This window comes from Canis lupus, chromosome 30 (assembly GCF_048164855.1).
Source record: "Canis lupus baileyi chromosome 30, mCanLup2.hap1, whole genome shotgun sequence".
In the NCBI taxonomy this organism is placed as follows: domain Eukaryota; kingdom Metazoa; phylum Chordata; class Mammalia; order Carnivora; family Canidae; genus Canis; species Canis lupus.
In genome coordinates, this window is record NC_132867.1 from 26,985,268 (window position 1) to 26,998,997 (window position 13,730).

General features: G+C 34.9%; 1 long non-coding RNA gene across 1 annotated transcript in view; it reads right to left on the reverse strand.

The window, feature by feature from the left end:
- Positions 1–765: 765 nt before the first annotated feature.
- The window catches only part of LOC140621533 (uncharacterized), a 114,213-nt gene continuing 101,248 nt past the window's right edge, over positions 766–13,730 (reverse strand). The window contains exon 6 of the long non-coding RNA XR_012021278.1: positions 766–1,609. This is a non-coding gene — a long non-coding RNA (uncharacterized lncRNA). The remainder of the gene's footprint in view (positions 1,610–13,730) is intronic.

The following is a 13,730-nucleotide window of genomic DNA, read 5'->3' on the forward strand; positions in this document are numbered from 1 at the left end:
TATGTTGCCTGGAAAGTGAAAAGAATTAGACTCAATTGAGCTTATTCACATTAGAAATCCCTGTGCCTGTCTGTCTGTATATATGTATGTATCTATCTTCTTACTTATATGTGTTGGTATCTATCTATCTATCTATCTATCTATCTATCTATCATCTATCTATCTATTATGTTTTATACATATATATATATTTATATATACACACACAAACCATAACAAAATGTATTCTTTTATTTTTAATTTTTTATTTATTTATGATAGTCACAGAGAGAGAGAGAGGCAGAGACATAGGCAGAGGGAGAAGCAGGCTCCATGCACCGGGAGCCCGACATGGGATTCGATCACGGGTCTCCAGGATCACACCCTGGGCCAAAGGCAGGCGCTAAACCGCTGCGCCACCCAGGGATCCCAACAAAATGTATTCTTAATGGAGCAATGCTAGTAGCATGTTTATTAAAAGGGTCACAATATGTGTCTTCAACTACTATATATTAACAATGTCTTGGATGTCCTAATCAATGTAATTTAAAAAAAATAAAGTCAAAATTTTTAGACTTATTATATGAAATATGGAGACCCACTAGCATATTTTCAATTGATTTGTATGCCTGGAAATTAAAGACAATGAAATAAAAGAGAAATACAAGAAATAATATACAGTAATTGGGATAATTAAAAATTAATACATGATAGACTTATCATTTTATTATATCAAAATAATAACTAGTTTGAAAGATTCTAGACCAAAGGCACCATTTTCCATAGAAATTTAATTTATTATATATGTAATTATACACATACACACAGACATATAAACATATATGGAAGTAAAGAAAAATATTTTAAATTATGTATTATGGCCATAAAATAAACATGTTATTGAAAGTCACTTAAAAGATGAAGCACAAAAATAACTAGGAAATCTTTTGAAAATTATAAACTTAGAAGGAAGATGTGACTTATATTTGCAAAACAAAAGCCCATTAGGTATGTATCTACCTTAATAAGAAAATAGCAATTTATTATACAATGTGCAGCATGGCAACTATAATTAATAATACTGTATTGCATATTTGAAAGTTAACAAAAATCATAACTCTTAAATACGCCATTTGCAATAGTCATCACAAAAAAGCATGGCTGTCGAAAACTCTATCAAAATCAAAGTTTATCTTATGGCCAACCCAAAAATATTTGCTGTAGTTTGCTTAGTCTCCTAAAGAAGAAACAAATGAAAGGATGAAGATATCTTTTAAAAAAATAAGATTATATACAAATGAGTTAAGGAACTATTTAGGAGTCAAACAGAAAGTTGGAAATTCCAAATAGTATCGGAACAGCGCCAGAGGGAAATTCCTCTATTCCTTAATACAGTGTGCTTAGGACTCAAGGAGCCTCAAGAAAATAAGAATGAAAGACCTCCCCTCACCTGTGCAGAAGTGGAGACAGAGATACCAGCCAAGGTTGATCTTTCCCTGATCTTGCTTTAATCCTCTTCCACTCCTAAAATCTAACTTGGATCAAGCGGACTCATAGATACCACTATGGACTTTAAAGACATGAATAAATACCATTTTTGGCTAAGGATTGAAGTCTTAATCTCTTAGGCCTGCAGAGAGAAAGGGAGAAAGAATATTTGTAGGGTTGGAAATTAAGGCTGATACTTACAAATATTCATTATTCAAATATATTTATATTATTTATCGATGACAGACGATCCTCTTGGCACTGCATAGAGATGCAAAAAGGAGACACTGATTGGCTTGTGGTTAGGGAGGGAGAGTCAGGGAGAGGGGATTAGACATAATTGACAGTGATGGAAACTTCCACCCCAATCTTGAAGCAAGTCCTAGACCAGAAGTAGGAAGATCTAGGTTCTGGTCTTCACTCTATCTCTCATATCTCTATGATCTCAGAAAAAAACATTCATCCAATCACCAGCTTTAGTTTTTCCATCTCAGAAAAAAGACAATATTTTGAGACAATGCATGTTCACGTGCTCTGTAAAGTTTTAAGTCCTCCATGCAAAAGCTTGAGGTTGATGCTTTTACCAAATGTTTACTGAATTCAACCAAAATTGGCTTAGAGTATCATGATGGCCATATTACCGCCGATAAACACTAGTCAGTCTAGAGTCATTTGTAAGCTGTGTGAATTCCTTACAGTAAAGGGTCAAATCATAATGAAAGCATTGCTATGATTATTTCAGCTAAATAAGTTAAGACATTTCAAATTTACTTAAATGACTACAATGGGAGATTAGAAATGACAGTTTATTTGGAAGAAGAAGAAGAAGGAGGAGGAGGAGGAGGAGGAAAGAAAAAAAAAGAGAAGAAAGAAAACCCATAGCTTTAGAAATACATATAAAAATCACAGCCCTAGAGCTGACTAACACAGGCATGCAATCATTTAATTTACTCTTCACAGTACAAATTGTCAGTTTGGGGACTCTTACTGGAGTCAATTTCCATTTTTTCCTCACACTCTCTAGATAACTTCAAGTAAGGTTTCTGGGGACTCCCTAGAGTCTATAGATTCTTTGTCTACAACACGTTAAGTCTTTTGGCTTAATGCCCTCCAGTTTTAATCTCCTGAGATTCTCCATCCCATGTTTGTGCATGGCCACTTTTGCACAGCTCATCGCATGGGAAGAAGCCTGGCCTGAGCCTTCCCAACAGAATGATCTCCTTCAGGAAGTCACTGAATCCCTTTTGTGATTGTAATGTTGTGGTTATGATTCAACCATTGCCTCAGAAACTTGAAATCCTTCCTCCGAATTTTAAAATGACATCCTTCAATATTCTAGTGTTTTATCTTTTGTTAACTATTGTTTGCAGATGATAAATAATCACCAGTTCCATAAAGGCAAATCTAACCTAATGAGACAGGGCGCAGATTGTTTGCTTGGAAGCGAAGATGGGGAAAAGAAGGCCAAGTAAACATTGAAGTGACAGAAATATTCTACATCTTGATTATATTTGTGGTAACACAGATGTAGACATTTCTCAAATGTTGCCAAGCTGCGCACTTAGAATGAATGCATTTTATTGTTTATTATACACCAAATACCTCATTTTTTTGGTTAAAATTACTTAATTAATAGTTTACTGTGAAAGAGTATGAGTAATATTATCATCTTTGCCAGCCTGTATGCCTATTAAAATCAATAATTTAAACGTATGCAAACCAGCGTTAATGCCTAGGAGAGCACCTGGTGGTACATGTTAGTTGGTTAATAAGTATTTGTTGAATGAATGAACAAATATCACTTCCTTGCTCTATGGCCACATCTTGCTTTCCCTGAAAAGGAGTAAAATTTAAAATTTTGCATCTAATGAGGATGGAGCAAAAAATCCCCATTAGTAAAGGAGAGTCTAGGGGATCCCTGGGTGGCGCAGCGGTTTAGCGCCTGCCTTTGGCCCAGGGCGCGATCCTGGAGACCTGGGATCGAATCCCACATCGGGCTCCCGGTGCATGGAGCCTGCTTCTCCCTCTGCCTGTGTCTCTGCCTCTCTCTCTCTCTGTGTGGCTATCATAAATAAATAAAAATTAAAAAAAAAAAAAAGTAAAGGAGAGTCTGCTCAATGAAGATTTTCTATAAAAATAACTTGATAACAATATAGGTAATAGCTAAGAATCCTGTAAGTCCAGAATGCATTTTAGTCAGATGGGCTAATTTTGTTTGCTTTAGTTCCTTATTTGTAAACCTGCACCTTGGGAATTATCTTATCTATGTTTCTTTGCATAACTTCAATCTCTTTGATAGCCTTCCAGCCAGACCCTCTTTTAATAGTTGTCTCCCCAAATTGTGTTGGGATCTGGGAATCCCCTTATAATAATCTTCTGAAAAATACCCTTGAATTTCTTCCTAGCCCATAAAAACTAATCGTGTCATTTCTGTGAAAGGATTTATGGACAAGTAGAGGCATTTAGTTATCTAATTAAGGCTTTAAACTCTGCTATTGATTCCAACAGCTTTTCTTGAGTTTTTCTCTTTGGACACTAATCATGCAGTACTTGGCTGTACAACATTAAGGATTGCCCTTGAAACCTCCAGGAGAAATGTTTTCCCTGTGGTTTTTAATAGAGGACAGAGAAAATCTTGGTTTACAAAGAGATTGAGAAGTATATTCACCAAGTTTAGAGTTAATCCCAACTTCCCGACTAATTCTCTTTTCAAAAGGGTTTAACTTTAAACCCTAAATCTTTCAGCAAACGCAAATGGAGAGTTCAGAGGAGCAATAATTATGAAAATGTTATAATCACCACAAATTGAAGGAATTTGTATAGCAATCAATCTACTGATATAATGTTGGCGTTCCAATTCATCCCTTCCAAAATAGTAACAACTCATAAATAGAAAGTGAGTAGCCACTTGAAAATTGCATTTGCTAAAATGCATGTGCTTAATATATAGAAATATCCATCATAATACTAGAAGCTAACATTTTTCCAAAGTTTACTATTTTTAGACACTAAATGTTTTACATAAAATAACCCCACAAATTAGATATTATTACAAGCTCCACTTTACTTCAGAGGAAACTGAAGCCCAATTAAGTCAAAATAAGTTGCTTGTTATGTAACTGGAAGTGATAGAACTGAGATTTTTAACCCTAGACAATCTGGATCAAAGCCTTTATTTTTAATTGTTATATTATAAGCTTTAGCATGATACTGTAAATTGTGTATTTGAAATTAGCATTTTCCCCTTCCACTCCATATAATATTTGGATGTGAACTGCTTGAGAAGGAAAAAAAAACCTAAGAAATGTTGTGCTTTATTGTTTTTTCTTTTCCTCAGCAGAAAAAGTTACAAAGAAACAAGATTCTATTATTACTTATCGAATGATATATGATCAAATAATAATGATATCTCTTCTTCAAATGTTAAATTGATAAGAAGGATTGGGATTCTTATCTCTAAAGGGAGATTTAAAATATGGTGGAGAAGGTGGATTTATCTCACAATCAAAGCATCAAAGCATCATTTTCAAATATCTTGAGGCTCCCATGATGGACATAATGATGTGGGTCCCACAGTGGTGCTCATGTTTGGCCACCTTCTCTGTTACTTCCTTTGGTCCTCCAGAGATCCTTCCCTCTTAGATTGCTCATCAGCCCCATGGACTCTGGCAGTGATGACATTGATGGGGGCTCCAACACATCCCACTGATCAGTCACCACATTGCTGGCATGCCATAACCAGACTGAGGGCAGTATTAGTCAGAATTGGATAGAAATGCTTCTACAAAATGCATTCTGTTTTCTCTGTTACTATTGACTGCTTAGTACAAGAATGGTTTATCTAATAATCTGCTGGAAGTCTACAAATTGGTTTTCCCTTATATAGTCCCCATTTTGATAAGAGGCAATACTAACCGTTTAGTAGCCCTTAGGAGAAATCTGTTACTAGACTTTTCCTTTTATTCATTTAAATAGTCACTAGTTTATAGATCTCACTCCTTTACCATTGCTCTTCTCATTCCTCTCTCTGTTTTATTTCTGGCCACCACTGTTTCAACTATAAATTACAAAAATTGCCTTCCACCTCATCAAGAGGCTTCTGGCCATCTCACAGTGCTGTTTGAAAAATACTCCTACAATGCAAATCAGGCCCTATTACTGGACTGCACACAATGATGCATTGCCCATCCCTACTCAATATTTTCCTTGCAAAAAGATGAAACTTAGATTACCATTCAAGTCTCTTCCTTCTCCAGCTATTTCTCATCATGGACACTTCATTTCAGGCAATGTGATTTACTTACTGCTGCCAAGGCAAAGTACTATTCTATTCACTTGTACTTTTTATTAAAAACACAGACATCAGTTGTCATAATTGATGCAGATGTCTTTTTCTCAAAATCAGAGTGGTCATGTTAAAGTCTGGTTAAAGAAGTGGACATGTTTCAGTCTCTAGAGATCACATACTATACATGAACACTTGCTAGAGAAGGTATACAGGTGCCCACCACAGACAACTGAAGTTACTGATAATTATAAAGAATGCTGCTCAATATAATTTGCAAAAGGAACAACTGCAAATGTAAATGAAATATGAAATATGTACTGGAATCATTGTAACATTCTGGTGCTCCAAACAATATTAAAATATATAGCACCTATCCTCTGCCAAGATGATTTTTAAAATGTTTTACATAAATTAATTCCTTTTAACAATTTCAATAATGGTATGATTCCTAACCAATTTATTTTATAGAAGAGGAAACTGAGCTATGTAGAAAGAGAAAATGTGGCTCCTGAGTGGTTCAGTCGGTTGAGTGGTGGACTCTCAGTTTTGGCTTAGGTCATGATCTGGGGGTCATAACATTGTGCCTCCTCAGGATCCACACTCAGCGGGGAGCCTGCTGGAGATTCTTTCCCTCTGCCCCTCCCCCTGCTCACTGTCTCTCTCTCTCTAAAAGATAAATATTAAAAAAAAAGGAAAAAGAAAAAGAAGTGTGCCCTGGATTACACAGCTAGAAAGTCAACAAGTCACTGTTTGAACCTTGCCAGTCTGAATCTAGTTTCTTTCTATGTCTTTAATCATTCATCCATATTACCACAATGTATAAAATACTCTAAAAAGTGATGTCTATTAGTTGTGTGATATTCAAATAGCAAATAAAATTTCCCAGAATACTAATCATTTCAATATCAATAACAGATTTAATACAACCACCAGAAAAACCAAGCCAAGAAACTCAGTACTGGGGGTCAAGCCAGGCTGGTGGCCAGCCAAGAAATGGATAAAGGAATGTTCAGGAGCAGAGTATAGGGGGTTGGAGTTTGTGTTCAGAGGGCCAAAGGGATTAGGGGTGAAGTATGGTCAAGGTTTACAGGTCGGGACATGGATCACAGAAGGCAGAACAGGGCAGGGAGTACAGGAAAGAATTCCATCCAAGTGAGGAATCATGAAATGCGCTGTTCCATTTTTAAGCTGCCAAAATTAAGAAGGTAGGCGTGAGTTTAGATAGGACTGTGGAAAACATAGGTTTCTGGGTGCAGAAAAAAATTTGTAGGTTTACACAGCTAACATTGGGATCTCACTAGTTGATTTTAAAGAAGTTTTTTATTTAAATTCCAGTTAGTTAACATACAGTGTAATATTAGTTTCGGGTGTAGAATTTAGTGATTCATCACTTTCGTACAACACCTGGTGCTCATCACAGTAAGTCCTCTTCTTCATCCCCATCGCCTATTTCACCCATCCTCCCACACACTTGGTAACCAACAGTTTGTTCTCTACTTACTACTAGATTTTTAAACAAAGACTGTCTTGATTTAGATTCTTTCTTGGCCCAGGAGAGACTGCCCCAAAGCGCAGCTCCCCGCAATGAACCTGGGGAAAAATGACAATGTGACAAATGTGATGATGATGATAACAGAGGATGTATCGCTCATGGGGCACCCCAGATATTCTTTTGTGACTGGAAAGGCAAATAGACATAGTTCCATAGTTCTGCTTCTTAAAAGCTATGACATCTTAAGCAAATTCATTACTATTTGTAGAGTGGGGATAATAAATAAAGGGACCTGTCATATAGGGATGGATGAAATGATAAAAATCTTTTTCAACTTATGTTGAGCACTAAACTTTTCCAAGTAGTTATAATCATTATCTTGATTAGCAAATTCTAGCTAAATACCCGCATTCACTTCCTTGTTCTTTTATAAGAATTCAAGCTAGAAAAAAAAAAAAAAAAAAAAAGAATTCAAGCTAGAAAACTTTAAGAATGCTAATAATTTTGGAGAAAAATGAAACTGAATCCTCTGTTTTATTCTTTTTAGCATATATTTCTTAATAAGTAGAATGTCAATCTATCAATTGGCTGAGTTAAATCTACTTAATGAGAAGAAGATTGGACTAGTAAAACTTCACTAACATTAATCTAGGAGAGATGTGGTTAGTCTGAAAATCACTCTTTTCAACATGAATGTTCTATTGATTCACAGACACATTCGTCAGGGTGACATAAGTATAGCTTTATATGGAGCCTGATCCCAAACCTAGTAATTTTCTGTGTTCCTGAAAGGTAAGAGATCAGACCAGAGTGGCTGGTGGAATTGCCACATTGTAATGAGCATCGAAACTCCAGAGGCAAGTTTCGATGCAAACATAGTTTTTTCAATAGCTTAAATTATACAGAGACATGTTGGAACAATTTGTAAATTCCAGTAGCTATTCTGAGTTGTATATAGGCTTTAGGGTGGTCTAATCTAAGGAAGTTCTATGGAAAAGCTGATAGGTCAGATTTTCAAAATAGTTTTGCCTAATTTCTAATTCACAGCCTCAGGGTAAAGGTAAAAGGAAGGGAAGGCTTTACATAAAGGCAACCACTTATGCTTGAGGGGCTGTGAACTACACCAAAAACATTGGCTTCCAATGAAACTATCCAAATTAGTGCCACTATTGAAGACAATTCATTAATATTTATATGAATACTGTTTTGTAATATCTCAGAAGGAATCAAGAGTGTAGTAAAAGGACAATCACCTACAACAGTTTCTCAAAGATTTATCTGCAGAAGTCTTGCATCAGAATCACTTGAGAAATAAGAAAATCATGTGTAATGAACAAATCTCTGAAAATGTAGCTCGCAAATCTCCACATTTCACTGCGTGGCTTTTGCCAGTGTTTTTCTGAGTAACTTCTTGAGAATCACCCACTCCCTAGCTGCACATACAGAGGATCATTGGTGTTAGCTCCTGCTCACTCCCCCAGCTTTTGCCACAGCTAGGGGTCCTTCTATTCCCTGCAGTGTATCTCTTCTGACTCAAAATATCAAAATATGCAGGGTGACTTCTTCTCTGACCAAATCTGAACCGGCCTGGACTCAGAAGAGTGAAAGGAATAGAAATTACAAACGGCTTCTTATTTATTATTGCTGATAACTAACCCTCTTTTTACTCCTCTATAGCAGGTGGTCTCCTAAATCTATCAATATGTTGATTGGTCAAGGTAAGCTATTGTGGTGAGGCAAGAAACTATTGGAACATCTATTTAACTTAGTCTAAATTTTAATTAAATTCTGAAATATAAATAGATGTCAATATTGATATAGGTACCGCATGGAAAATATAATACATACTTCAATACCTATCAATGAGTCTGAAAAATCAAACTTTAATGATACTACTAAAATTATTTTATAGCCATCCTTAATTTCATCCCCTCCTTGTCTGCTGTCTACCTCTCCCTCAAATCAGACAGTGGCCTTACCACTGAAATATTCATTTTTTATCTCTATGCTCCTCTTGCAACCTGCTTGTTATTAACCAGCATAATGTTTGTAAGATCTAGTTACAATGTCACTGATAGCTATAGTGCATCTCTATTTACTATGGAACAATTTTACATTATTAGAATGTGACACAGTCTATTAATTAATTTTCTTCTCAATGCATCTTGTGGTTCTGGCATGTTGCTAATTTGTTCATTCGTTTGCCTCCGTTTGTTTGGCCAGTACAAACAATGCCACTGTTATGAGCATTTGGCATTCAATTACATGACTTGTGGTGAACACAGGTCAAAGTTCTCTAGGATATATTCCCAGGAGTGAGATTATGAATTCACACTTCACATTTTCAAATTTCATTAGATAATGCCAAATTGCTTTCAAAAATATTTTTGCTTATGTACAGCCTATCTGCTTTGTATGAGTTCCCGTTATTCTACAGCCTTGCCAAAACTTCGTGTTCTTGGACTTGTTAATTTTTGCCAATCTGGTGGGTGTGCAATGGCATCTCATTGTGGTTTTAATTGGAATTTCCCTGATTACAAAAGAGGTTGAAATATTTTCTTACAATTATAAGCCATTCACTGAAATGTCTGTTTATGCATACTACCAATTAATATATTGCGCTATTTGTCTTTTCCTTGCTGATTTGTGGGAGTTCTTTATATATTCTCTGTAATAATTCTTTGTCGATCAAATATTTACTGGCATTGTTTGCAGTGTCTGTTTTCATATTCTTTATTATATTTATTAATATAGAGAAATTACTAATTTTTGCTTATCTTATTTGTTCCTTATTTAAAAAGAAAGCCTGGGGCACCTGGGTGGTACAGTCCGTTAACATCCAACTCTTGGTTTTGGCTCAGATCATGATCTTAGGGTCATCCTCAGATCATGATCTCGGGGTCATGATTTCAGGGTCAGGAGATCCACTCCACATCGGGGTCTGCACTCAGTGTACTCTGCTTAAGACTCTCTCTTCCTCACCCTTTGGCCCTCCCCCCATGCTCTCTCTTTCTTTCTCAAATAAATAAATATATCTTTTAAAAATAATAAATAATAAAGGTATCTGGGTGCCTCAGTTGGTTAAGCATCTGTCTTCAGCTGGGATCATGATCCCAGTGTCCTGGGATCAAACCCCACATCGGGTTCCCTGCTTAGCCAGGAGCCTGTTTATCCCTCTCCCTCTGCCTACAGCTTCCCCTGCTGTGCTCTCTTGCAATCTCACACACTCTGTCTCTCTCAAATAAATAGTCTTTTAAAATAATAATAATAAATAATAATAAAATAAAAAGAAAGCCTCTAGTACTACAAAGATATAAAATTTTCTCCTGATTACATTGAAAACATTTCATAATTTTGTCTTTCATGTCTAGGACTTGAATTCATATCGTAAATGTCAAAATAAGCTGTGGATATAAAATGTACTTGAGAACTCCTCAAGTTTTTTACACAAGTTAATGAACCACAATGAAATGATGAATCATGTGCTTAAACGTCTCATATTATTGCTTGTTTTGAGATTATAGGAAAGAAATTCAAGATCAAATAGACACTTGGGACCCATGTTTCAAATCATAATTTTATTTTAGGGTGGTACCAATCCACACATAAGAAAGCATTTTCTTCAACATCCTCGATGGTAATTATGTTAGAATATAGAGTTCTTGCAGACCTGTTTGACACATTCAAAAATGTAAATCATGAACCATGCAATAATGGAAACTAGTTTCCCTTAGAAACTTATTGAATATGTCATAGTTGCAATAGGAAAGCAAATCGAACCTTATAAAGAGGCATAGCTTTTTATAACTATCTTTACTAATACTTAGGAGAGAGTTTTAAAGCATCCAAATAGAGGTAACAGAAAAATCGAGATTTAGTGCTCTTTTTTTCCTTCATTATATTATTTAGTCTTCTTACATTGATTCATTCGAAAAGTATCTACCGGAAGTGTACTATTTTTAGAATATTATGTTTACTCTCATTTGGTTTGTACACTTACTGGTTGTAAACTTTTATTTCGCTTTCAGAACTGTGACTTATGAGACATTTTTGTGAAATTGTCTAGTCACTACTATCTTAAACAATCAAGAATTGAAAATTTGCTCCAAATTTCTAGTGACAAAACTTTTAAAAATATTATAAGATGCATAGTCATCTAAATAAATGTTAAAGTAAGGCAGTTAGAATTTTTTCTCATATTGACAAAGCATTCTATAAAGCATAATTATAACAAAATATTATTTCAGTAGTCCATGAATAAAAATTCAGATCTCTCTACATTTCATGTTGGAATAGAAAATTCACAAAGAACATCAACTATTAAAACAAAAAGAAGAAGAAGGAAACAAATATCTAAACCCTTTCAATGTGACAAGCATTCTGATCTGTTTTTATACAGAAGATTAAAAGAAAATCTTTCAAAATTCTGCTTGTATACGTTTACAAAAAATTTAATAATAATGTTTAGAAATATAAAAAGATATGAATTCTAACTCCTGTTAAATCATAATTATCTGCTGGTTGACCTTGGAAATTAACTTCCTTCAACCAAAATAGTAGTTTCCTCAACTACTTCACATCACATAGTTGTATGAAGATCAAATGGGAAAGTACTTTGTAAATCCTAGGATTTTAATATTCCTGCAATATATGATATGGAAATGAAGCCAAGCAATATTTATATTATTTAGAAGTCCCAGAAGAAATTTCCAGTGAGTTCATTAAATTTATGTTACACCCATTTTGAAACTAAATATTCTCATTAAAAAAAAAAAAAAGACAACTATATACTATAAAATCTGTGAAGTTATAGTCAAGGTTACGGAATTAGCATTAGTAACAATTTAATCTTGTTTTAATATCTCAGGCTTCTGGCCAGGATTATACCTCATACATTGCTGAAATATTTTCCTGAAAGAATTCAATACTTTGAGAGGGAATTTATATTCACTGCATATGCCAGCCCTCAAGCCTCAACTAAACTCAACTTGAAAAACAATGCAGTATACAACACCCCGGCACAGATTTTCTCACACTACTTAAGAAATTCTGATTGGATTGTAACAATCAACCCATATGGTACGATATCATTTGGCACCATTTTCCAGGTAGCATGTTATTATTCACGTTCTGGCAGCTATGTCTGCAGGCTTTGTACGTGGTTACAAATGGAAATGGGCCACATGCCCCAAACTTTCTCTCCTTTATTACCCTTTTTTCCCCCTGACAGTTGTGGTTTCATTTATTTTATTTATCTCTTTCATAAGACTGTCTACTTAATCAAGGGTTAGCAACAGTATCAACAGAAGTAGGACTGAAAAGAAACCCAGAATTCTCCCTGGAACACTGGACTTTTCAGAGGTAGTGATTTAATCCAATTCAAACCACTGATTAGTTACTGCCTCTTCTTTTGCTTAGATTTATTTGGCTTCAAGATTGCTTCAGAGATAGACAAGTAAGGTGTACCAGTATGTTCAGGAATGATGATTATTTATGCACTGATTTATGCACTAATTGCAATTATTTTATATAATTACTAATTGCTTTTGGACTCATAAGAAGGTAAATGAAATAAAATATACATATTAATGATCGGTCCTTTTTTTTCCTATTTGATTAATGAATTAAATTTTCGTAGATGTGTTTCAAGAGAATGTGAGCCAAAATAAAACCATATATTTTATTGCATCAAAAAAATTAGATATAAATATGAAAAGAAATAATACAAAGAGGGAAATATTATAATTCCGAACCTGAAGGAAGACCTTCCACCGTAGAATTTGTTTGTATTAGCACTTTTGTAATTTCCTCTATTTATTTATTAGAATCTCATCCATGTTAACCATGTCTACTGAGAAACTGTTTACAAATTGGTGGTCAAAATGTTCCTTTTGTACTCATGGCTTTGGACAGTCCCTTCCCACACTGACTTTGCTTGGCTTTGTGACTTTCCCTGGACAATGGAACAAAATAGATGAAAAGTAGTTGTGTGGGGGGCACACCCTCTCCTAGTGCTGGGAACCTTTCTCCCACCAAAAGAATAAGTCCAGGCAAGACTCCTAGTGAATGAGAGAATGTAGGACAGAATCTTGATCCATCCTCCATTCCATGAACTAACTGCAAAGCTCAACCCAGTAAATCCAGACCAGGAAACATCACACAGCTGAACCACAGACTCAGCGATAATAAATGATAAATGATTATCATTTTTGCCACTAATCTTTAGAGTTGTTTTCACAAAACAAAATCTAATATGACTACCATCGTGACATTTCTCAATGAAAGAGAAATGGTAAATGAAGACAATTTTGTGATGGATTTATTAATCTGATTTTTATTATTAATTTAATATTAATTTAATTTTCTAGAACTGAATTTTGGCAATTCTCACATTTGCATATGTATGTAGTATTGGGACATGATGATCCTATATATAACTTTTTACAAAATGTCTTTTTTAAGATTATATTTATTTATTCATGA